Source organism: Triturus cristatus, chromosome 4_1 (assembly GCF_964204655.1).
Source record: "Triturus cristatus chromosome 4_1, aTriCri1.1, whole genome shotgun sequence".
NCBI classification, from domain to species: domain Eukaryota; kingdom Metazoa; phylum Chordata; class Amphibia; order Caudata; family Salamandridae; genus Triturus; species Triturus cristatus.
Genome location: NC_140585.1, coordinates 516,537,859 through 516,562,990, shown reverse-complemented (window position 1 = coordinate 516,562,990; position 25,132 = coordinate 516,537,859). Strand labels below are relative to the sequence as shown.

The following is a 25,132-nucleotide window of genomic DNA, read 5'->3' as shown; positions in this document are numbered from 1 at the left end:
AAGGGGTGAAAAAAGTATAACACTTACAGCGTGTAACGATATCTAAGGCTAAGCTAAAAACCCTCCCAGGTAGTAAATATCCCTGTCACATATGTAAGTACCGACGGAAAGTGAAACTAATAAAGCAATGATCGGATAGTTACGGGGCTTAAACGAAGGAGGCACCATGGTCAGAACATTGCTCACCTAAATGATACCATAGCGGGGGCGACAAGGATGGATGGTAGCACTCATTAGGCTAACGTAAATGAATGAAAACCTGTGAAGCGCTGCTATGCGGCAATAAGCGGGTAAATAAACATGCAAAATAGTCCCAACTGAAACGGACTCAAAATACTAGGAAAATCACAAATCCGCCAAGCAAAACCTAAGTATCAGAAACTTACTGGTTCACAAATGGCTTGAAACCCCAAGATAGTCCATGTCATAGGTTCGGGGAAGAAACGGCGTCTCAGTCTCCCTCACGATCAGTTTAAAACAAAGTCCACCCTCATGAAATACCTCTCGTCCAAGAGCCGCCCACCAATAGGAACAAAGATGGGAGGGAGCAAAATGGATATCGACAGAGGACTACAAGTAAAGGCGATCAATGCATGGTTGGGGAAGGTAGCGCCATCATAGAATCACCGGTGCAGAATAGGTGATACTGGGCTATGAATGTTAGAGAGAGTTTCCGCAAAAACCAATTGATAACAATGATCAAAAAAAAGATCAAAAAAAATGATCAAAAGGAAAGGCAAAAGGAAAGATATCCATATTCGGTCAAGATGACAAAACATGGTCCCCGCAGTTCAGAACGACGCAACAGATACAACTAGGATAAGAATTAAAATGGCCAGTACAGAACTGGAACACAAAGCCCAAATCGTCAGGCTGCTGAATCAATGAATCATGTCAAAACATCCCAATAGTGAATAGGTGCCATTGCTTAATGTACTTATATTCCAACATCAACCATAAGGTCAGACAGACTATCAACTCCCTTTGGTACCTGTTAAATATCGGTAACGATGGAAGCAGTATCCCTAAACCTCTTTTTGCGTTCAAGCGTAACAAGAATCTCAAAAATTGCTTGATTAGAGGCAAAATCACGGCTAATACAGCACCCATCCAAACAGCCATTGTTGGATTGAAACCAGTGGAGGGTAATCATCGTTGTGGCACTTGCCAAGCATGTCCACATGCCATGGTTGGCAACACCATTCTGGCCAACAATCGGACGATCACGCTTCATGGAACGACTAACTGTAGATCTTCCAATGTGATATATATCATCTTTTGCCCCTGTGACCTTCCTTACATCGGTGAAACGAGTCGTGAAATCAGATTGCGAATCTGTGAACACAGGTCAAATATTCGCATTAAAAAAACATCTGCCCCTCTAGTTAATCACTGGTTAAATATGAATCACAAGGACTCTGACTTAAAATGGACGATTCTGGAAAAAATATACTCCCCCCCCTGGAAGAAATCCTACCTCCATCAGGAAGAAAAGGGAAACATTCTGGATTTTTTATTTGGATTCTGTGCAGCATGGGCTTAATGAAGTTATATTATGGGAGAATGCCATCCTATAAGTACATTAAGCAATGGCACCTATTCACTATTGGGATGTTTTGACATGATTCATTGATTCAGCAGCCTGACGATTTGGGCTTTATTGTGTTCCAGTTCTGTACTGGCCATTTTAATTCTTATCCTAGTTGTATCTGTTGCGTCGTTCTGAACTGCGGGGACCATGTTTTGTCATCTTGACCGAATATGGATATCTTTCCTTTTGCCTTTCCTTTTGATCATTTTTTTTGATCTTTTTTTGATCATTGTTATCAATTGGTTTTTGCGGAAACTCTCTCTAACATTCATAGCCCAGTATCACCTATTCTGCACCGGTGATTCTATGATGGCGCTACCTTCCCCAACCATGCATTGATCGCCTTTACTTGTAGTCCTCTGTCGATATCCATTTTGCTCCCTCCCATCTTTGTTCCTATTGGTGGGCGGCTCTTGGACGAGAGGTATTTCATGAGGGTGGACTTTGTTTTAAACTGATCGTGAGGGAGACTGAGACGCCGTTTCTTCCCCGAACCTATGACATGGACTATCTTGGGGTTTCAAACCATTTGTGAACCAGTAAGTTTCTGATACTTAGGTTTTGCTTGGCGGATTTGTGATTTTCCTAGTATTTTGAGTCCGTTTCAGTTGGGACTATTTTGCATGTTTATTTACCCGCTTATTGCCGCATAGCAGCGCTTCACAGGTTTTCATTCATTTACGTTAGCCTAATGAGTGCTACCATCCATCCTTGTCGCCCCCGCTATGGTATCATTTAGGTGAGCAATGTTCTGACCATGGTGCCTCCTTCGTTTAAGCCCCGTAACTATCCGATCATTGCTTTATTAGTTTCACTTTCCGTCGGTACTTACATATGTGACAGGGATATTTACTACCTGGGAGGGTTTTTAGCTTAGCCTTAGATATCGTTACACGCTGTAAGTGTTATACTTTTTTCACCCCTTAATTTTGTTTTGCAGAAACTTTATTAATGTATGCCAACATATCTCTGGACATGGACCATTAGTTCTCTGTCTGTCGCTGTCAAAACTTTGCAGTTCGACATACTTTTATCTTTCGAAGAACTTAATTGGAGTATTCCGGGCTTGCGCTTACATTGGATTCACTTTGAATACAAGTAGGTTGATTATAAAGCCTTTTCTGACCTATTCTCCTTCATACAGCCTTGTTTGATCAGTGTGGTTTAATAGATACCGGTCTATACCCAATGTTTATTATTCTTTGTTCATTTATATCTTTTTCTTCAGATTTCTGGCGCACATGACTTAAGCGCCACTACTATGCCTGTTCCCCATTAGAAAAAAGAAAACCATTGTTAACAGTGAGCCTTATCTGACGCTCCTAAAGGACACTGTTTCATGTTGCCTTTGTAGCTTGGAGGCGAATCATCCATGGCCTTCCCAAGACGTTTGTTTTAGTATGTATTACTTTTCTTTGATCTGTGGTTCACGGTATAGGTTTCTAGGTCTGTCTAGGGTCTCAGTACTTCCCTGGATGGGTCCTTTAATGATTTCTTCCCTGAATATTTCTGTCAGCATTTGAAATTTGCTCATTTTTAATTTGTCTCATTTTCTTTTCAACACTTACCTAATCTGATCCTCATTCTCGACTTCTTTTGGTGGTTGGATTCACATTTTCTTACTATGTCACACTATTTATTAGGGGTGAATTGTTTCTCTATGCTACTGTTGGACCCATTGGGCCATATATATTAAGCGGCTTATTCGCAAGCCATTTGTGACATAACTGGATGTGTTTTTGGACATACAAGACTTTAGATTTTGTTATCTTATTACATTTATCTGTTTGAATTTATAGATCGTGTGTTTGCCCCCCATTATCCTTGGTCTCTGCCCTGATGAAGGTGGGGCTCCCTTGTGGGCCCTATACCGAAACGCGCGTTGGCGCTTGATTCGATGACCCTCTCTTTTCTGAAGTACCATCTGGCTCCATTTGGATGAGATACAATCAAGTCATCCATTTGAATACCCAAGGATTACTTGTGTTCACCCACAATTTGTTTTGATGTTATGAATGTGGTTTTGATTGAATGTATGTATGATTGAGTTGAGGTTCTAAGTGGGGCACTCACTTTGCTTTTTGATTAATGTATATTTATTGATGCATTGTGACTGTTTGTATTATATTCATATATGTTTTTCTTATGATGAACCATATTTGTATAAATTGAAAAATGAATTCCTCTACAAAAAAAGTAAAATAAACATGAAAGGTTTATCTTTTTACTTATAATTCCTTATGAGTATTTTTGATCTTTTTCTTGTCTAATTCTGTTCCAGTTTTGTCTTGTTTTTCATCAAGGACCTATTCAGTAGGCCACATTACATATCTATTGAACCGGTTTTGTTCTCTTTTTGTTCTCTTTCTGAAGGAAAGGGCATGGATGACTGTTTCTGTGTTCAAGGGGGATCCATTTGAAGGTCTTACGTAGGAGGCGGAGGGTGTGGAAGCAAGAGGATGGGACAGTTGATCTGGCGGTCCATTGTAAGCTTGGAGTCTAGGATGATTACAAGATCATGTGTGTGGTCCGTGGGGGAGGGTGGGCTTCCGAGGGCGTGGGCCACCAGGTGTCGTTCCAGGCATCAGGGTGTGGGCCCATGATGAGTACTTCTGTTTTGTCGGTGTTGAGTTGTAGGCAGCCGCTTTTCATATATTTGGCGACTGCTTCTATGCCTTCTTTGAACTTGTGTTGGCTGCGTTGGCTTAGTTGGATAAGGAGAGGAAGAATTGGGTGTCGTCTGTGTATGAAACAAGGTTCCGACGATGGGGCGAGGGGAGTCATGTAGACGTTGAAGAGCGTTGGGCTGAGAGAGGACCCCTGGGGGGACTCCGCAGGTGGCTGGTGTAGGGTCCGAGAGGGAAGGGGCGAGTCTGACCCACTGCGTTCTGCTGGAGAGGAAAGAGTAGATCCAGTCGAGGGCCTTGTCCCGGATCCCTGCATCTTGGAGGCTGCATATTAGGGTGTGGTGGGATACCGTGTTGAAGGCCGCTAAGAGGTCGAGTAGGATGAGGGCTACTATTTCTCCTTTGTCCAGTAGGCAGCGGATGTCGTCTGTTGGGCTGAGGAGGGTGGTTTCTGTGCTGAGTTTTTTTCTGAAGCCGGATTGGGACGGTTCAAGGATGTTGTGCTCTTCGATGAAGGTGGGGAGTTGGCTGTTGATGGCTGCCGAGAGCTTCTTTAGGATGGGGTTGATCTCGGCGTGTTTCCAGTTATTGGGGAAGGAGGCGTTCACCAGGAAGCGGTTGATGGTGTGGCGAGGCATGGGTGCAATGGTGTAGGCGTTGAAGATGTGGTGGGGGAAGGGGTCCTTGGGGGCCCCGGAGTGAATTGACCTAATCGTCTTCAGTGTGTCTTCGGTGGTGAGGGCTGGCCAGCTGTCAATCGTTGGCTTCCGGCTGTCGTAGGTGGCTGGTGGGGGTTTAGTGTGTTGGATGTCTTCATCAAAGTTGTCAGTGTGTTGGTGGTCGTCAAAGTTGTTGTAGATGTTCTTGATTTTGTGGTGGAAGAAGGTGCTGAGTTTGTTGCAGAGGTCTTGTGAGTGAGGAATGTCAGTCGACTCGCTGGTGGGTTCGGCAAACTCCTTGATGTTGAATAGTTCTTTGCGGTTGTATGCGTGTGTGGAGATTCTGTCTTTAATTGCAGTTTTCCTGGTGTTTCTGATAAGCTGGTGGTGGGCGTTGGTGGCAGCTTTGAAGTTGTTATGGGCTTCTGTGGATTTGGAGTTCCTCCAGGTCTTCTCAAGGCTGCGGCAGGTGCACCTGGACTCTCGAAGTTTGGGGGGTAAACCATCTGGCCTTCTTGGCGTGTGTGGTGGTGTGCTTGAGGGGGGCAATGGTGTTGACACTGTCGGTGATCCATCTGTGCAGAGTTTGGGCTGCGGTGTTGGTGTCGTCTTCCGCGGTGGTCAGGGTGGAGTTGCTGAGTGTGGAGAGGAGTTGGTCGTTGGTGATTTTGGTCCAGTTTCTCTGTGGGAGCAGGTGATGGTGTCTGTGGGTGGTGGGTGTTCTGAAGGAGAAGTGTATGCATAGATGGTCTGTCCAAGGGAGTTCAGTTATGTGGCTGAAAGTGTTGGAGTTTCCTGTTGTGAAGAGAGGGGCGAGCTTGTGTCCCACTGATTGCATGGGTTCAGCCACGGTCTGGCGAAGTCCAATGTTGTGGAGGTTGTCCGGGAGGGATGCGGTGTTGATGTGTAGTTGGTTGTCAAGGTGGAAGTTGAGTTCTCCCAGCAGGGTGTAGTTGGTGGATGTGATGGCATGTAGGGAGATGTCCGTGATGGAGTTAGCGAATGGTCCGTGGGGTCCAGGGGGTCGGTAGATGAGGGTTCCCCGGAGGATGGGGGTAGGGCTGGCCAGTATCTTGAAGTGAAGGTGTTCCTTCAGGTCGGTGGGCTTGTTGGGGAGTGTGCTCAGGCGGAGGGTGGATTTGTAGACGATTGGGATTCCTCCTCCCGGGCAGGTGGGGCGGTCCTTCCTGGAGATCTTGTATCCTTGGGGAATAGCGATGGCGATGTCCAGTCCCGAGGGTGTTGGGTTCAGGTTTCGGTGAAGAATGCTACGTCCAGGGTGGTGCTGTCTAGGAGGTCCCAGATTTTGGTGGCATGTTTGTGGAGTGATCTGACATTGAGGAGGATGCATTGCAGGGTCTTCGGTTCGGGTGTGTTCTTGCGGGCGGGTTGTGCTGGGTCCATGTTCCTTGAGGTGCTGTAGGTGTGCCAGCAGCAGTGACAGCTAGACTGCTGGATTGCAGTTGTTGTTGTGGCCTGGGTTGAGTGCGTGGAGTGCCACTGGGTCGTAGCGTTGGCGGTGCGGAGGTCCAGGGTTCCTGGTGCTGGTCGCGGTCTGGACGGGCACAAACGAGCTTGCCTTCAGCGTGCCAGCGGCACGCCCGCTGCACGACTCTGCTGCGTGGCCGCCATTAAGTAGGGGTTGAGGAGGGCTGGACAGCTGGGAGGCAGGAGGCGAGGGGAACTGGCTTGGGCCGGTCACGCTGGTTGTGCTGGGGGGAGGGGCTGCGGCTACAGCAGCGGCAGGGAAAAGCAGGTGAAAAAAGTGGGAAAGAGTGGAATAAAAGTGGAATAAAACTGAAAAGTGCAAGAAAAGTGGTGCAAAGAGATAGGAGAGTAAAAGGGACAGATAAAAATGAGGGTGAAAAATCAAGCAAAATAGAGCAGGAGAGGAAAAGCGGAGCAAGAGAAGTCCACTGGACCACCAGGGATGAGGCGCAGGTATAACTTGCGGGTGGAGGAGGGCCTCAATCACCAACACTCGAGAGTGCAGGGGTTTGTGGGAGGTCTCACTTAATGCTGGAGCTGCGAGGGTGGGAGAGCAATTTCACTGACAATGAGTCAGTGGTCTTGCTTGCCTGTCCCCGCAGCAGCCGCCATTAAGTAGGGGTCGGGGAGGGCTGGACAGCTGGGAGGCGGGAGCAGGGAGGGGAACTGGCTTGGGCCGGTCGTGCTGGTCAAGCTGGGGGGAGGGGCCGTGGGGGCAGCAGCGGCACGGAAAAGCGGGCAAAAAAAAGGGAAAGAGTGGAATAATACAGAAAAGTGCAAGAAAAGTGGAGGAAAGAGATAGGCGAGAAAAAGGGAGAGATGAAAATGAGGGTGAAAAAACTAGTAAAACAGAGCAGGAGAGGAAAAGTGGAGCGAGAGAAGGAGACAGAGGTCCACTGGAACACCAGGGATGAGGCGCAGGTATAACCTGCAGGTGGAGGAGGGCCTTGAACACCAACACTCGAGAGTGCAGGGGCTCGGGTAGGCCTCACTTATTGGTGGAGCTGTGAGGGTGGGAGAGCAAATAGAACGGCGGGCTGGCATCGGCCACACCAAAAGTATGGCAGTCGAGCCGGCCCCCTCCGCTACAGCAGGGGGGCGTGCCACTCGCGCACCTATGTGATGCGGCAGGCGCCCCCCCACCCACATTTGCCCAGGTGCGACCCGGAAGTGATTGGAATCACTTCCGGGTTGCGACGATGGGCAAACGTTCGGCCAGTAGGTCTGGCCGGACCATTCCCGGGTATAAAGGGATGGGGAGCCCAGGAATCGGCCTCTTGGTTCTGACCCCCCAGCTTGCCCCCCCACGCCTCGCTAGGAGCTAGGAGGCGGTAACTTTTGCTTTTTTCACTGACAATGAGTCAGTGGTCCTGCTCACCTGTCGCCGCAGCAGCCGCCATTAAGTCACAGACGACTACATTCAGTTTTTGTTAGGCACAGGGAGGTTAAGTGATTTGCCTAGAATCACAGGATGTTCAGCGTCCCTGCCGAGACTCAAACCTGGTTCCCCAGCATCAAGGTCGACCGCTCTAGCCATAAGGACATATCCTCGCCCCAATGGTATTCAAGTAGCACCTACAAGGAAGTTTCTTCCAAATGTATCTCCTCTCAAAATTCTTTTGTACTCCATAGAGTCACCAAGGAGTTCTGCAAAGGTCTCAAAGTCAGTGAGCATTGTTATAGCATCTGGGTGTGCAGAGATGTGTAGGTAAGAGTGTGTAAGGTCCCATGTGATGACCAAGGACTTCCTTTATATTCACCTTTATATTCACAGCCTAATGATTCCTACACCTACAGATAGCAACTAGTCACACCGCTATCATTATGAAACCACAGTGAGAGATGGCTAGAACTCAGAAGCTTCGCACTGGCTGCAGATCTGGCATCTGCTATACACTCAAAACCAGTAAATTAAGTGGATGAAAGAAAAGGAACGCTTGGAGTGATGTTAGAGGGTGGGGGTACTATACCTCGTTACTATTTCGACTTCTTCAAAAACAGACTGAATCCATCAATTAGTTATAATAGGTAGGAAATGGGATAGGTATTTAGGATAGCTCTTCAATCCAACAGAAATCAGAACATGTAGTGGGATGTTAAATCCAAGTGCCAAATTTGATTGGCTGGGAGTCACACTGATGCACAGGGTGAATCGGGCACTCAAGGGAAACAGATACATATGGGAGGAAGAAAGAAACAGAATGGGGGTGACTGAAACAAGACAAGAATCCAAGAGTCACTGGCTGGCTGTGCTTAAATGGAATGTGGCTACATCATCACACAATAGTAGAGAACACTAGAATGTTGAACTGGAAGGGAAAAAAGTCTAAACAAATATCTGACTCGATATGGGTTACCTTTATACTTGAGAATACACAACATTAGGGTTGATCCAAGGGAGGTACTTAACGTTGGAGAAGGCTGTCAAATTCTGGCAGGATAATTGCAACAATGTGAAGTATTCATGTATGCTAGGGGAGTTGTAATATGGAAGGCCATAAGTGTGCCATTTCTGCAATCCAAAATGGTGATAGACCTGAAGGGTAGACATGTTGAGGTAAATTGATTGCTTAATAGAAATGAGATGTTTCATCAGCATGTGTGCACCAAAAAAAAGACTACTTGAGATTCTTTTAGTGTCATGAAACTGGCAATCACAGGTCTGGGTGGGTGATTTTAACTGTATACTAGATAGAATTATAAGTAGGTGGTCTTCAAGGAGGCAATTCAAAAGAGAAATGGCGGGCATGGACAAATGAGTCAAGTGAATATTTTCAGAATAGGACATCCCACTAAAAAAAACATACTCGTTAATAAGAAACCTAAGGTAACCATAGTAGTTTAGAAAAGTGGTTCTTAACCTTTGGACTTCCGTTGACTACCGGTGAATCAATGCTGGAAGCCAAGTATTCCTTATCTAAGCATTTTCTATGATTTGAATGCCAAAACAGTACAAAAACTACATCAAATACACAAATTACAAGTATATGTAATTGACAAACAAATATAATTTTTTTTATTTTAGTGGGAATATTGGAGGTTTTCAATACTTATTTTAGTTTTGTTTCTAAAAGACTAAGCAATATGCAAGATTTCATCTGACGCCACCAACTGTCCATGCTACTTTCTGTTAGATGTGTGTACATTGCTCTGACAAATCAAGCTCTAGATACCAAATTCAAGTAAAAAAAAAGTTTATTTGGCCATAAAGAGCCATAAAAGATGTGTAAACAAAATAAATAATTTAGAAAGTAAACAATAACTATATATAAAACACCTAGCTTACTTAAAAAATCTTAACAAATATAACGTAATTCATTTACAGCAGGAGCAACAATCAGGACCAACTGCGTAGTGACCTATTAAAAACTCATTCAAGATCAGATTTCGATAACGGTGATAAAAACAATACTGTCCTCTTGTTCTAATATGGGTCTCCCAATTCTAATAGCCTGAAAAATGAAGCTAACCAAAATTGAACAGATACATTTTGTGGCCAATATTATACACAAAACAGCGGAAATTTCAATTGTCTGATGTTCATAATTGTATAAAATGAACACAAAAATGAAGTATAGTCTGGACTGTGAACAACCCTTATCACATGGGTAAGGTCATAACTCATCCCTCATCACTGAATCATACTCTTAGTTCAGCTGTCAAGAGGAGAACAAGTTTATACAGTAGTGGAATATATGATCAAAGTGCAGTCGGATCACTCCCCAGTGAAAGTGTAGTATTATACTGTAATTTATTGTTCCCTTCCACATCATTATAAGCATTTCTTGTTGTGTATATGTTTGAGTAGCACCATGGTGATAGAATCTGGTGCGAGAAGGCTGGAGGTTAAGAGAGTTAGTTGTACCTGACACTTACTGGATGGATGGCACCATTTGTTATTACAATACACGTTCTTATTCAACACTGGAACAACGCCTTTTCATTTTTAACTTGATTTTTACACTGGCAACAAGCTGTGGTGTAAACCCCAGTGCATCCAGTGATAGAGGAATTTGGTCTCAACATCTCCTAGCCTTTTACAAGGTGAAGCCACCCTTTATGCTTCATAGGACAAGCCTTATGTAAGTTATTTTTTTATCATCTGTTTGGGCATTCTTTTTGTTACCCTTTGAGCACTCGACACACACCTCATGCTTTGGCTTGGGAGGTTTTGGTGTGAGCTCAACCTTAAGAGCAGTCGCAGCACACCTCACCCCTCCGTGGTTTTCTGTGGGTTGGGAGGTTCCGGTGCGGGCTCTTTTGTGGTTTAAACTTCGTATCAGCTGTCATTTTACACCTCACCCATGTGCTCTGCGGGTTGGGAGGTTTGACAGAGAGGAATGACTGACTGCCTTACAGAAGGAAAATTTGAGGCTACCCTATAGAAAGAATATTGTGCACAGTTTTTGTTAAAACATTCAGATTTGTGCGACCTATGTATTGCTGCGGAGAAAACTTTCGTTTTGAGTCTAGCACTTGCGTCTGAAGGTTTCACAAGACTAGAGCTATATACATTTTTTTTTCCTTTTCTGTTGTGCGCACGGCTTTGAGAGGGTGTGGCTGCTCTCTTGATTCAATACACAGAGTTTTTAGACCTTTGTTGACCTCTCGGTTACTGCGGTGAAGACTTTAGATTTGGAGCTTCTGACATTGAGATTTCAGCGCGCACAACTTTGTTATGGTTTAAATCTGCTTCAAACTTACCGGTGGGTCGTGCTCCTGGGAATCCACACAACTTTGTTTTTCTTTGGATGTTCCGCGCGGCAGTGACGCTCTCTGCTTCATCATGCGGCTGTAACAACTCCCACAATCTCATCTCTGACTTCCCTGGAACGATCATCATTACGCTACACTACTCCTTTCGTGGTGCATGCATTGGCGTAGCAGCCATATTGATTCAACCGGATGTTTGCTTAACATCGTAAACAGTTATATGAAATACTTCAAGGGCCATCTTGGTACAACTGGCGCAGTACTTTCGAGCACACAGCTCTTCCCGATTTAAGTAACTGTAGCATATCTGGAACTTTACTATTGTACGCACTGCGGATCTAAGAATCAATTACTTATGCTCCAGCTATCTCCATTTCCAAATGAGTAATCTAAATGTATTTCTTCTCATTTGAATGTTTACTTGAAATGTACTTTTAATATTTAACAAAATGCTAATCAGTGAGGTATTTTATTTGGTAAACAGACATAATATCGAAAAAAAAATATCGACTGGACAGAATATCGAGTTTTTAATATAGAATGGACAGAATATCGAATTGCCAAAATATAGTGGTGAAGAATATCGAAAATCAGGTAAGATATATCGATTTAAATAATATAGAAGTAAGTAATATCGACAGTCATAATATAGTTGTTAAAAATATCGATTTTTTTTATAGTGTTTTAAGTGTTAATATATGTGTTAAAAGTATGTAGTAATTTTGGAATGTATGTTTGAATATTTTTAAAGTAATGAATTTTATGTTATTTAATTTGTGTAATTTAATTCCGTAGTGGGTTGTGGGTTTATAGGGGATTAGGGTGGGAAGTAATTTAATTATAGTACATTAAATAATAATATTTAGGAATTATTAATTATTTTTAATTTAATTTTGCGTTTTACTTCTGTAGCGGGTTGTGGGTTTATAGGGGAATAGGGTGGGAAGTAATTTAATTGTTATTAGGTAATTATTAATTGATATTGGAAATTAATTGGTGGTTGATTAATTATTAATTGGTAAATAATTTGTATCAATTGGTAATTAATTTGTATTAATTGTTTAATTGATAATTATGTTAATTGTATTAATTTATTAATTGTAGCGGGTTGTGGGTTTATAGGGGAATATGGCGGGAAGTAATTTAATTGTAAATTATTGAAATATTTTTGTATATTGATAATTTATTATTAATTCATTATTAATTGGTATTATTTGTATTTATTAATTTTTGGTATTGACAATTAATTGGTTAATTAATTATTAATAGGTAATTAATTTAAAAAACATTATTGGTATTTATAATTAATTATTAAATATTGTGTGATTGTTAATTAAATGTAATACTTTTTTGGGGTATTATTTTTTTTTTTTTTATAAAATATTAAATTATTATTTTCCCTACTATTGCACTCTTTGGAGTGGGAATAGTAATTTTGACCCCTATGCTATCCAAAGCTTTCTCTACAGTTGCACTCACTGGAGTGGGAATAGTACATTTTACCCTCCCGCTATCCAACGCTTTCCCTACTGTTGCACTCTCTGGAGTGGGAATAGTTATTTTTACCCCTACTCTATCCAATGGTTTCCCTACTGTTGCACTCTCTGGAGTGGGAATAGTAATTTTTACCCCTACGCTATCCAACACTTTCCCTACTGTTGCATTCTCTGGAGTGGGAATAGTAATTTTTACCCCTGTGGCATCTGAGGTTTTCCCTACTGTTGCACTCACTGGAGTGGGAATAGTACATTTTGCCCTCCCGCTATCCAACGCTTTCCCTACTGTTGCACTTACAGGAGTGGTAATAGTACATTTTACCCGCCATCCTACGCAAAAAATATTGAATATTTTTAATGAATATTACGTTAATATACAAGCATTAAATTTTTTTTTTACATATATGAATTATTTAATAATTTTAAAGTTATTTAAGTATTTTTAAGTATGTTTTAGTTAATTATATGTATTATTTCATTAATTTTACATTACTTTTAAGACATTTAAAAAATTCAATATTTTGACCAACTATATTTTTTACAATGATATTTTGGATTCTATATTTTTGTACTTACCTGTTTGGAGATGGGGATTCAATATTTTGGCAATCTATATTTTTTCATCGATATTTTGGTAGGTCGATACTCTCCTTCTCGATATTTCGTCAGTGATCCATTTTATTTATGTATTTACCATTGGAGTCTTTATACTAGATTTAACCATTCATTATGTTTTATTCCTTTTATTAATTTTGCTCTTTCAACATAATTTAAAATTGTTTGTGGGAAAGTTCATTTGAGATACCTTTTTCCTTAGGTGTTTTACAGTCTGTACAACCATGGAAAACATTGCAACTCTTCCTTTTTTTCTAGCATCTTCTGACGATCCACCGATTAAGTGGCAAAAGTGGAAAAAAAGTTTTCGAAAGATATGCCAAAGTGTGTGGTACCAATCTCAGCGCTGAAAGGATAACTGCTCTTCTTCTGCATTGTCTCGGTTCAGAAGTGCAATAAGTGTTTGATCATTTGCCTGAAATTGATGATCAAAGTTTGAATGAATATGAGATTTGCATACTAAAACTAGACGAACAATTCTTGCCTAAAGTCAGCACAATCTTTGAACTGTATCATTTTCGTCGCAGGACAAAAAATGGAGTCAGTGAAAAACTAGGTCACCGCTCTGAGAAAATTGGCATCTTCAAGTAAGTTTGGGGCCTTACTTGATGAAAGGATAAGAGACCAATTTATGTTGGTATGTAAATGTTGAGAAAGTCAGAAGTGACTTATGGTAAAAAGATGATCCCTCTTTAGATGAGGTTATTACGATTGCTAAACAGATTGAACATTCTTTAAAATGTGTAGATATTATTACAAAACATGAAACTAGGGAAAACAGAGTTCATTTGGTAAAAGGGAATTTGAAAGAAAAAGTTATAAGAAAGGTATCTATATAAAACCACAAATGAAAACTATCCGTACGTTTGAACCCAAGTATCCTATTTCCCCTATAGGCTCTGCGCATTGGAATAATATACACTGTTGTTGTTGCATAGGACTAAGGTCAGTATGCTCCTATTGAGTACATTAAACTTAATTACTTGTGTGTGCCAGCTAACTCAGAGGTCACTAGAAACTTCTCGAATGAACAAGAAGGGATTCGTTTTTGACAACCGCATAAACATGACAACTTTGTTTCTCTTAGAATCGGACCGCGTCTCAGAATCGTGGTAACAATAGATAACAGTTTCACTCAGTCAATCGTGCATGCTTAGATTCTCCAGAGTTACACAGAAATAGATAGACGGGTGTTTCAATAAAAGGATTTATTGAACAGCCTTGTTTCTCGTGTAAGATATAGGATCTGTTACAATCATTAGACAGTAAGCAAGATATAATACGCACAGCGTAAGCAGTAGGAAGACAAACTGCAATAGCATGGTCTTTTAGCTATGACATTCATATATACATACATAAATAACAGGCTAAAGAGTGAATACTCGTCTGATGCTTCTAAATAGTTCTACCCCAGGGTACCTAACCTAAGTGTAGTACAATGTAAGAAGTAGGTGCTGTTTTCTATAATATGGTATATACTAAGTTTAGTATGCCAAGAGTCCCTCTAGGTTCTAGTCCACTCCATACCTTAGAATGAGAGAGGTGGGAATCTCTATCCGGGTCTCAAACTCTAACACCCCGCGAAGGGAGTCAGAACACTGGAAGGTGGATTCTCTGCAAGCAGGAATGACAGCATCTGGTCAGTGCATCAGGCCGGGATATGGTCTCTTCCGAACTTGCCGTAGCTATCCGTGCAGTCATGTCGTGCTGAGTCAGGCTGTGGCTGGCCATGGTAAGGAAAGGCATATTTATACCTGGAAGGTGCTTAGAAATGCTAGCATTGACGTAAAGTCAGGCAGAGGAAGACGTCACGGATGAACCCCTAAGGAATAGTAGTTCATGCATAATAGATGAGTTCTTGAAGAAATCAATAATCCTAGCTAGGGAAAGTCTCGTTTGGCTTAAGGGTCTGGTTTCTAAGAACTCGTTGTGACATGGGATGGACAGATGTGGGTGACCATGCCTGAATTTGGTTATCATGGCTAATGCCTAAATAAGGACTGGGATTCTATGCCTAAATAAGGGCAATGCGAATTGTGCCTATTTAAGGACATGATTAAGGGAAACCTATATACGGGTATCTACATCGAAAAACAACAGTTACAGGTGTGGGAATGAAGGACATCTGGCCAATGATAAGAAGTGCCCAGCACTTAAGACTACGTGTTCGAATTGTAAAAAAAATTGGGCACTTTACTGCTGAGAGTAAGGCCAAGAAAAACAAAGGGAACGTTTTTGTCATCACAAGTGACAGTAATAGTGACAGTGATGGTTGCTCAGAGTTTAACTGTGGGCAAATAGTGTCTCAAGTTTCAGACAACCAAAAGAAGGGTCCTTAAGATGATATTTGTGTTGAAGGTAAAACTATAAATGTTCTCTTTGATTCAGGAGCTAAAATTACCAATGTATCCAAACAGTTTTATAGGAGTAATTTGTTGAATACAGTGAAATTACTGAAGGCTGACATTAGACCTAGCGCCTACGGTGGATAGCCGATAAAACATTTCGGTTACTTTTGTGGGTTAATAGAATACAAAGGAAGGTAAAAATGATGTCTCACATAAAGGTGATAGTATTCTAAGCTGGTTTCGCCAGAGAGACCTGGGTGTGATGTTGGACCCGAATAATGACCCTCCTCATATTTTAAAAGGAGATTTTCAGGTGAATTAAGTTTCCACACAGAACAGTGAAAATTATTTCACTACATCCCTTAAAAAAGATTTTTTTAGTGTTTTTATGGATGAGTTAGGTTGTTTACGCGGTTACGTCCATAAAATAAGCTGGTTCCTGGAGCCATGCCTGTAGCTGGCAAATACGTGGTCTGGCCATTTCTGTGAGAAATGAAATGAAATGTGAATTAGAGAAACTTAAGAATGAGGGTATAATTGAGGAGGTGGAAGGGGCACAGTGGTTGGAGCCAGTGGTAGCCACCAGAAAGTCCAACGGAAGTCTTCGTTTATGCATTGATTTGAGGGAGCTCAATAAGCAGGTCATTGTGGATAAATATCCCCTTCCTAAAATCTCAGACATGCTGATGGTTTTGCAAGGGGCCAAGGATTTTTCCACCGCAGACCTAAAGTCAGCGTACCATCATATAAAGTTGGATGAGGAGTCTAAAGATTTAACCGCCTTTATTACACCTTTTGGCACATACAGGTTCATAAGATTACCCTTTGGCTTAGTGTCAGCAGCTTCGGTGTTTCAAAGGGCTTTGGAAAGGGTTCTGAAAGCACAATTGGGAGTCAAAATATACCAAGATGATGTACTTATTTATGGGAGGAATGAACAAGAACACAATGCCAGACTTGGAGAAGTCCTAGAGAGATTTCATAAGAACAATCTTACTGTCAGGTTAGACAAATGAAAGTTCAAGAGACCCTCAACTGATTATCTAGGTCAGATCATTTCAGGGCAATGTGTAGAACCCAAGAGTGAATTAGTTGGTGCGATACAAAATTTAGCGTCTCCCACTTACAAAGAGGAGCTCATGAAATTTCTCGGTAAGGCGGAGTATTACAGCAAATTCATGAAGGACTTTGCGGAGTTGTGTGTAAATATGCGAAAGTTTCTATGCAAAGGTGTAGATTTTATCTGGTCTGATGTTCGTGAAACTGTATTTAAAGAAGTTAAAGAAATACTTAAAAGGACTCCTAAGTTGAGGATTTTTGATCCTTCAAACAAATCAGTTCTCATCACGAATGCTAGTATGAAAGGTCTGGCGGCCTTTCCACAGCAAAGAGATAGTGAAACTGAAAGTGTGATCCTTTTTCTTTCAAGAAGTCTTAGAGGGGCTGATTTGAGCTATTCAGTCATAGAAAGAGGCCCTTGCTGTACACTGGGCCGTAAAGAAACTCAAAAACCTCCTGTGGGGTTCGAAATTTGTTGTGCAGACCGACCACAAACCTCTATGTCAGGTTTTTAATAAAAAAGGGATTGATGCAATTTCTGGAAGAATTGTTAAGTGGGTGGTGGCGCTTCAGGGATATGATTTTGAAGTTGAATATATACCTGGAACCAAGAATAACATAGCTGATACCCTTTCAAGGCTTGTACCACATAATGAATGTAATTCAAGTCCTGATGAAGAAAAACTAAATTAATGGGTTTGTAGCATTGAGAATGACGGGAGGAAGGAAAGCAGATGGCGTGAGGAGTGTGCTTCGGACAAACAATGTCTTGAGCTGGCTTCTTGCTCAAGGATGGATGGGATAACAAGGTCTAGGTAGATTGTGCAAGGTATTTGAATGTGAAGGATGAACTGTCTGAATATGAAGGTCTTATATTTCGAGGAACCAGATTGGTTCCTCTTGTTATTCTTCGTCAAGAGCTTCTAGAATTAGCCCATCAAGGACATCAAGGGATGTCTAAAATGAAAGAAAGACTCAGACTTAACTATTTGTGGCCTATAAGGACTTACAGGTTGAACGTCTTGTGAGAGATTGTGTACCTTGTTGCTTGACTGAAAAGTGTCTTACACCTAGAGTACAACCTATGGTCGTCAGGGAGCGTCCTAACGGACCATGGCAAAAGTTAGCATTCGACATTTTGGGCCTCATACAAGGGAATGGATGCGAAAGTTATGTATTTGTACTTACTGATATGTATTCCAGATGGCCAGAAGTTAAAGTTACCAGAAGCATAGACACAAAACAAGTTATATTGTTTCTCAGGGAGGTGTTTTGACGGGAGGGCTTACCTGGAGTAATCCTGACAGACAATGGAACCCAATTGGTCTCCAAGGACATGAAACAGTTTTTACTGAGGTGTTCCATCAAACACAAGCGGTGTTCCTTTTATCATCCCGAGACGAATCGTATGGTGGAATGCTTTAACCGTGTTTCAAAGGAAACTATTGCCATGGCTAAACAAAATTGTATAGACTGGAAAGAGGAAATTATTTAAAAAGTGGAAATTAACATGGTTCCACCTCATGCTACCACTGAACGTACCCCTTTTGAGTTGTTCAAGGAAAGGTGCGCCAACACGCTTATCGCACCTTATTGGGTTAATGAAGTGGAGGGTTTGACTATTTCCGATGGTAAGTGGAAGCTCAAGGAGCGTGAAAATATTGATGCACGGAAGTTGTCTTTTGACTTCAGAAAAGCTCTCAAGGTTACTCCAGTGAAAGTTGGTGATTATGTCATGATCAGAGCCCCTTTTGGTAGGAAAGTGTCCAGTTTGTTAAACCACATAAAGTAATCGAAATATTAACAAATACCATAAAAACTGAAGATTCACTCATTTGGAATATTAGTAGAGTGGTTCTCATCAAAAACAGTAAGTTAGCAAGAAATGAGGGTGATAGTAAATCTGATCTTATCCTAATCACGTTCTATAAGGTCAGCTCCCAGAAAAGAAAGTAAGAATGTTGTATGTCAAAGAGAGAGAAGGTTTAAAAGACAACCCTCAAATTTTAAAGACTATGTTATGGTATAATCATTGTGTTATGTGCCTTATCGGTTGTTTTTTTATTCATTTGCTATTACTTCTTTTCAAGTGATGTATGCTGGATGTGCATGCTCACACAGTGATTAAGAGCAGAGTCATTTCAGGGCACCCCATTCTCACACAGCATAAGGGAAACAATAGATGGGTACATTATAAAAAAAATTGACTACTACCCCTCCACCCCCGCAACAGAGTGGGAAGTATTGATGACTGGCTTAAAGATCTACAGCACTATGTTACAGCTAGCGAAATTATATTACTCTACAAAGATACTCATAGTAGGTTAGAATGAGAGGGAGTGGCCATACCAGATAAAACACAAGAAATACTGGAGGCTTAATAACAAATAGGAGAGGCAATGGACATACCGGATAAGTTTACACACTTACAAAAGAGACTGTAGAAAGAAGGTGGCAAACCTGGCAAGCTACTACCATTGCTACTGCAATGAGAACAGTTTTCACCTCGAATATTTGTTTTGCAGGAACATAATGATGGTCTGATTAATACACAACTGGGTATCAAAAATGTGCTACAAGAGTTCTAGGTAAGCTATATTCACAAGAAACCTGTGATGAGATACTTATACTTACAGTCATAAATTATATTTACCTAATCCCACTAACAGATTGAGCAGTCTGGGGGTTAGGGGCCCCACTGACTAGAGAGGACATTTTAGATGCAATCAAAGACCTGAATAAAGGGAAACCTCAAGGAAGTGAAAGACTGCAGGCCGAGTGTCGATGCTTAACTAGAACAAAGGTGTATTAACTCATCATGGAGGTTTACATGGAGGTGGAGACGGTTTGATCCTTGCCATATATCATGAAAGAGGCCATTATATGTATGGTACCAAAATATGAACGCTCCATAAAAGTACAGAACATAGACCATTTCTATGATAAATATGGACTTGAAAACACTGCGTAAGGTCCTTGTGAGGAGTTTACTAGAGGTAGAACATTTAGTAAATGCCACATGGGAACACCACTATGAATCAGAGGTGCCTAATGTATCAGCTTGAAGCAGATGAGCAACACGTACTAGCAACACTGGTTTTAGAAGGGGAGTTTTAAACCACAGAATGGTAGTATATGAAAGTGGTCTTGCGAACAATGAGATTTGGGTTATGTTTCCTTTGGTATTTCTTGGGTTATCCCATCAAACACAGGACAAGAGTGGAAGCAGGAACAATTGTTCTAATCAGCTAGAAAGTCGAAAGAGGAAATGGGCAGGGGGACCCTTTATCATTTCTTCTGTTTGCCCTTGCATTAGAGCCATTATTAACCTCACTCCAATTGATGTTATCAGACAGGGAAATCCATATTGAAACCTCACTACATATTGTGTTTATGTACGCTGACAACACCTATAAGATATAGAACAATCCATTCCTCCTTGAGCTACCTCAGTACTACAAATAAATTGGGATAAATCGAGGCTTCACTTGGGGGTTGGTTAAAAAAAAAAATAATGATCAACAATTATATCAAAAACTAGGTATACATTGGGCATTAGACTGATTCCATTATTTGATTATCTGGGGAGCCCATATAGCTGAAAAGAAGCTAACATTATTCGGGTAAAGCCAAAGAGGGGTTAGAAGATTGAGAACATTATGGAGTTTACTGATATTCTTGATTTTAGAACGAGTATCAATTGCAAAGATAAACCTGTTCCCTGACACCTATGTGTTGCAGGGAACAATTGGCCCTATCCCAGAGTATACTGTTCAACTTGTGGCATCCCCAGTATGAGCAAGGAAATACAGAAAATTTAAGCTAGATAGCCTGAAACATCTACGTGAATTAGGTGGACTAGGCCTGTCAAACATGGGGCCTCACTAGATGACTTTGCAGCTACAATCTACAGTGCCCTTGTTTCAAAGAGATCCCAACTGGGATAAGCAGCTAACGACAGGAACACAGGGACAAGCATCTCTGGTATCCCTGCTAATGAAAGAATTAGAGAGCCCGGTGCCTACCTACACCAATGAAGGGACATGGGGAAAAATCAGGGAAAGAACAGTGAAAATGGTGAGAAAGTCAGTCCCCGAAGCAAAGGGCTTTCTACTGTGGTGTCTGCAGCCCTTAAAAGTTTAAGTTTAAATGAGGCATGAATGCCAGGCATGGGGTGGGGCATCGAAACTCTGGGGTACCTTAATGAGAAAGACAGATTTGTAACCTATAAAGAGTCATAAAACAAATTTGGAGTCTTACCTGGTATATTAATATAGTATGCAAGATTGGAGAACAGCTAGAGTGCAATATACCCGAGGGAAATGAAAACCTTGGTGGAAATGCTAAAACAAGCAAATAAGGGAGGACTAGTGTCCGGATTATATAGAGCTCTCAGAGGAGATAATATAATAAACCTGGCAGGCCTAAAAAGAAAACTGAATGTGGAATGTTCAGCCCAGTTGACAGACCGGAAGTCGGAGAAGGGGTGTATGCAAATTACAGTGATACTGAGTAATACCAGGCTCGAACCGGTTCAAAGCAATTATCTGCACAGGAGCTATTTGACCCCGGGTAAATTATACAAGATACACCTTGAACACTCCTCAGACTGTCCCGAGGGAGTGGGATTACTTTACATAACAAAGTCCTGGTTTGTGAGAAGAATTATTTGCTACGCTGCAGGAGGCCAGAGGTGGGCTTTAAGCATTGGCCATTGCACAATGCACGTTAGATGTTATTCCCAAACTGAAAAATGGAAAATAAGATATACATTTGAAGTGCTGAACTTCAAGAAAAACAAAAATTTGTGACAGACACTCTTTATTTGGTTAATTACCATAAAAGAATACAATTAATTCAGACAAAATATTATACTACATAAGGCATGTTAAGAAGTTAAAACCCAAAACAGCTAAGTTGACAAGTAGGAGATTACTCCAAGAATCTTTGTGCAAATATGTATAGCGATACAGCCAAAGAAGTAATGTGTAGCCTTAAACAAAAAATAATAAAGTGACTTGTGCATAACAATCATTACACTCCCCTAGTAACACACACTCTAAAACAATTGTCAAAACAAACATAAAACCATTCCAGTATTTAGATAAAATACATGGAACATTACAGTAGAGTAGCAATCAGATCATAAGCAATGACATGCATTCATAAATATAATTCGCAAAGTGATTTGTGCAAGACGTACATTACAATCATCCTAATAATTCAGGTGATGGGAAGTCATCCTGTGCCCTGGGCACCCCCCAACTTTTTGAATGACTGGTACTGGTGGTAACTGACTTTGACTGACACTGGGCTCTGCCTAAACAGGCCAGTGCTATGCTGAAAGACATTTAGAATACAGTGAAAACACCTACATACACTAGGGTACACTATGGGTTGGGGTACCCCTGTGATTGGCATGACCTACCCTATAAAGCCCTAGTACATAACAGGGCAGGGGGATTGAAATTACCACCAAGTCCCTAGTATATAATAGGGCATGGTAGTTTAGAGGCCAGCAGCCCTTTCTGCACTTGCATGTGTGCACTGCTGAAGCCGGAGGTCAGTTTAAAAGCAGCCTTGGGTTGCAGGACTGCTTTTAAAAAGTAAATTGTGCCTAAACTCGACTTTGGTGTTTGGGGCACTTAAAAATAGATAACCTAAAAAGTTTGGGCATATTAGGTACCCCCCCAGGCTCTCCCTAGGTGTCCCAATGGTGGGGGATCAGGTATTTATAAGGAGGACCCTAATAAAATGAGTTTTATATACCCTGGGTTAAGAGAATATCACAATGTGGCGAGTGAAATGTGCATTAAGTGCTGCTCAAAATCGACTTTGGTGGTAGGAGCACTGTGGGGAGAGGATGTGCAATATTTTTACATATTCAGAACCCCTAAAGTCTCCCCTAGGTGTTCCTGTGGTGGGGGTCCTGTAGACCTATGCAGAGTACTTATAAACAATGTTTGTATAAGCCCTGGTGCTGGGAAAATTGCCAAAGTCAGTTTCCAATTTCAAATCCCCTGCCACATAGGTTAACATGGCAGGAAGTAATTAACTAATAACTCTTGATAGGAGAAGGCTATAAGTGCCATTCAAAGACTTCCCTGAATGGTGGTAATAAACCCAACAATATGATATTTTTGAATTTCTCCTAAAATGTACATACAAGAAGTTATAAGACTTTGTTTGTAAGCCCAGATTCAGCCTATTAGTGGTCTGTCCTGATTGGTCAGAGCTAAGTGGATTAGCGAGGCTGCTTTGAAGAGGTGATAAAGAGCCCCTGGGGTTTTCCAGCCCTGCTGGGAGGGCAGTGTTCTGTTACACAGGAATGCCAGAGCAGGGGGAGGAGTCGTAAACAATGGACATCAAGGGAAGGAGAAGACATCAGTGTCATTTACAGCTCCACTCTTGACCCCAGCCAGATGCTAGAATTAAGGAAGGAATGAGCAGATGCAAAAGGGGTGGGGGGAGAGACTACGGAGATTAGTCATCTCTCCCTGCTGGAAAATCAGCCGTTAAGAATTTGAAAGAATTGGTGCACTCGGATACAAAATAGTGCCACACTCTGCTGGAAGTGGTCAGACCTTTGGGTGTAACCCTGCAGCCCATTGGGCAGGAGTTAACTCCTGCTTGACCCAGAGAAGTTGGAATAAGTATCTGAGAAGGGCAGAGACCCTCAGATCTGCTGCTTGAAACTTAGGAAAGCAAGACGGGCCATGCTGGAAGTTTGATGTGCATTTCCTAAGGCCTGCACTTTGAAGACTACACCTTTTGCACCATCTGAAACTGTGGATTACCTTGCTGTAAAAGGACTCATGAGTGGACTCCCTGCAAGCTACACGTTATCAGAGCTCACCTGGAACATCACCCCCAAGGACCCTCAACCTGGAGAACTATCAGGTTTTGCTTAATTGGATTGTGAGAATTGAAGTCCTCAACTATCAAGGACCATCTTGGAGCTTCCAGACCCTTGGAGTGAGTTTGAGACACTATGGGACTCTTTGGGGAACTTTTCTGAAGTTCCAGAAGTTTGTAGAACTTTGGGGCAACTTTAGAAAAAAGCTCCATAAAGGGACTGACTCAACCTGGCCAGCCAAGCAGCCTGCCTTCAACTCCAAGCCGGCCTGCCGTCCTGGTTTGTCCCACTGAAAAGCTCTGTAGATCCTACTTCAAAGTTTAACCGGGAGTAGTCGAAATCAGTGGCCAGCGAACCCTCACCGAATCCAGACTGGCTGAGAGGTTCGAGAGACCCCCAGGAAGAAAAGCTCCAGAAAAGTTTCTAAGTCAGAAGGTAAAAACTGTGACCGAGACCTACCGCGAAGGGTATCCGCCCAGGGTTCCAACGTGGTCGGCCTGAAACTTTGACACTGTCTATCGCAAACAGATGTCTCGATAAGGTGCTTATAGTTTTCTATGTGCTAGAATTTGCTAAATATGTGAAAATTAATATTTGCTGTTCCCTACATTGGATTTTTGTCATTTTGGTGTCATTTTAAAGATTAAAATATTTCAATTTTTTATAACTTGGTGTTGGATTTTTATTGTGCATTGTGTCTTAATTATTTACTGAAATTGTGTTTTTAAATGTTTTACATACCTGTCTTTAAAGTTAAGCCTGCCTTCTCGCAGCCAAGCTACCAAGGGTGGTGCATAGGAATACTTTTCTAAGACCTATTCTGAGCCCTTTACTGTATTAGTGGCCTTATTGCCAGTGGCAGATATACATTTACCACTACTAATAATCCACTTTCCAACATCAGGTCTCCAATTACTTATCAGATCATACGGGAAACCAGTCCGGTGGTCTATTTTGAATGTGCATAGTGTTGTGGATAGCGACGATTAAGCACAGCTCATCTCAGGCAAAACATGCTCAGACTCCTCCATATTATGGAGGGTCTGTCTGACAAACATTAGTGGTAGATGGCTCCCATCAAAAAGGCAGCAACAACATTTTTAGCTAAGAGACTAGCAGCAATGGGCAGTAGTGGTGGAGCGGAGGATAAAACTGACCAGGACAGATAGGCGATAACCTGACAAAAGATTCGGCAGACTCTGGGTTGACTTGACGTTCCTGAAACTATCAGTTCCTTCCTATACAAGTTGTACGTGAAATGCTGTGGGACGTATTACGAATTCAGACCAGGATCCGAACACCAGGAGCCGTTAACTAGGACAGGACAGAGATACAAGGGGCAGAAAAAAATGGAAGAGGTAGATAAAGGTTATCGTGCGATATGGAGAAATGCCTGTCTATACACGGGAAATAAGGTTGATGAAAGAAGCCGGACCCCATACTTTGGGAAAAAATAGGTCTGGAATGATTTTTCATGAATGGAGCGTGAGGTCTGACAGCAGCATTAATCTCACTGGAATACGTCGTTTTTGGTTTAATCCCTGCTTTCTCTCTGTGCCACTTGCTACTTGTCACATGGTATGCCTCGGCTTTGTTTTAATTTTTGTTTGGTTACTTTAGTAAATAATGAAAATAAAGTGTGTTTCTTCTGAGAAAAAAATAGACATAAAGTCATTAACA

At 41.7% G+C, this 25,132-nt stretch overlaps 1 protein-coding gene across 7 annotated transcripts in view; it reads right to left on the bottom strand.

The window, feature by feature from the left end:
- The window catches only part of IRAG2 (inositol 1,4,5-triphosphate receptor associated 2), a 1,211,571-nt gene that overhangs the window by 583,920 nt on the left and 602,519 nt on the right, over positions 1 to 25,132 (bottom strand). The gene's annotated exons all lie outside the window — the stretch shown is intronic.